Source organism: Capra hircus, chromosome 18 (genome assembly GCF_001704415.2).
Source record: "Capra hircus breed San Clemente chromosome 18, ASM170441v1, whole genome shotgun sequence".
Lineage (NCBI taxonomy): Eukaryota > Metazoa > Chordata > Mammalia > Artiodactyla > Bovidae > Capra > Capra hircus.
The window spans coordinates 60,622,534-60,624,788 of NC_030825.1; positions in this window are offsets into that span (position 1 = coordinate 60,622,534).

The window sequence follows — 2,255 nt, forward strand, 5'->3', positions numbered from 1 at the left end:
CACCTCATCTGTGTGAGCAGAGGTTAGGAGCTCTCTATGAGGAGAGAACAATCAAGAAATAAGTTCACAGGCTGGTCTCCAAGTAGGAAGGTGATTGTTCCCCGAATCTCTCCTGAGACAGGACAGGAGAGGTGGGTCTTTTCAGCGCTTTTCAAGTCCTTCTGTCTGTAGGTGAAGTAGTTGCAGGTTAAAGAGCTCTGTGGATGCCTTTGAAGGTATTTTCTCAAGATGCAGAGGTGTGTTTGCTACAAAACATCCCCCAGAAGAAGAGAAGACAGAGCAGGAGGAAAAAGAGGAGGAATGGCAGCTTCTCAGGTCCATGTCCTGTTCCCGGGCCTGGGGCTGTGTCTGGTTTTCCTCCTGAAATGCCTAGACTGAGAATCCGCAACCTTTAGTTCTCTGCTTCTAATGTTTCTGCCTGGGATGTTTGTTATCCACTTCTTATTTTTTCCTTTTCTTCTTATCATAGTGAAGACCGGCTCTTTAGACCACCTCTCCCTTGTGTCCCAGATCCTGTTCTCCATTGTCTGTATCCTGGCTTTCTATAGAACATGACGAATTCCCAACCTGAATGAGTGACTTTCAGCTGGCGAACATATTCCCTTTGTGAGAGATCAACACGGAGACGCACTGGTATCCGAGATTCCCACTGGGATGTGGTTCAGTGTTGGGATCTTCGGGAAGTAGGGGAAATGCCATGATGAGTTCACACGTGGATACAATTCAGCTCTTTAGGAGTTAGAAAATGCCCTTATATATTGAATCAAGTCAGTGATCCAGAATTTTTCAAAAAATGCACAGAAATGAAAAGAAAACTAGGAGACACTGTCCTCTGTAATGCTAAGGCTTACTAGTTAAACACACTGTTAGGATACAAAACAGAGGAAGTATATATAAAATGAATTTGCATAAAACTGATATCTGTTTGTTAGGTTCAAGTTATAATTTCCTTATTTTTTCCTAAATGCCCAGGCTCTGATAGTGCATCTTCTGTGTGATCCATTTACACCATGACAGATGCTGTCCACTGGCTCTGGTGATTTCTCTGAGATTATCAGGCTAGGCAGTTCATTTTTATCCTCTGTCTTTAAACAAGGCTGTGGAAAAATGGAGTGGGGAGCGTGTGAAAACCCTCACAGTTAATGGAGAAATTCTGCGTCTTTTGGTTTCTCATGGAAAATGAACGCTCACTGTGTTGATGATAGACACTGGTTTTGGGAGTGGGCATTTTCATCACTCAAGCCCAGGTGATATTTCCAGTACACTCCACGCTCATATCACACATAGTCTTCTTATTCACATTTTTTTTCAAAATATTTGCAATAATCATATTGGTGCTAATCTGTTTTCACCTGTGTTGAATTTCTAACATACAGCTCAACAAAATGATACAGTTTGTCAAGAAATTAAAGTTTCAGAACCAAGAGATCTAATTTATCTTATACTGTTGTATATGTTTCCCCTAGTGTATTTAAAATATACAAAGAATATCATTCACAAGTAGATGTATATATTTTAACCCATTAAAAATCATCTTGATTTTATTGACATGAATCAGTTCAGTTCAGTCGCTCAGTCGTGTCCAACTCTTTGGGACCCCATGAACCACAGCATGCCAGGTCTCCCTGTCCATCACCAACTCCTGCAGTTTACCCAAACTCATGTCCTTTGAGTCGGTCATGCCATCCAACCATCTCATCCTCTGTCATCCCTTCTTCTCCTGCCTTCAATCTTTCCCAACATCAGGGTCTTTTCAAATGAGTCAGCTTTTCGCATCAGATGGCCAAAATATAAATGTACAGCATGTGGCAAGGCTTTTTAGCAGAGTTCAACTTTAACTGAACATCAGTGAATTCATACTGAGAGACCTTATAAATGTACAGAATGTGGCAAATCCTTTACCCGTGGGGAGAGACCTTGTAAATGTACAGAATGTGGCAAAGCCTTTAACTGGCATCTGAGTCTTCCTGTACATCAGCGAACTCATCCTGGGGAGAAACCATACAAACGTAACAAATGTGGCAAGCCTTTATCCATTGTTCACATCTTACTCGACATCAACGAATCCATACTGGGGAGAGACTTGATAAATGTACAGACTGTGGCAAAGCCTTTCCCAGAGTTCAGGTCTTTCTCAACATCAGAGAATTCATACTGCAGAGAAATGTTAGACATGTAAGGAATGTGGCAAAGGATTTCACCACAGCCATCACCTCACTCCCCATCAGAGAATACATACTGCAGAGAAACCTAGA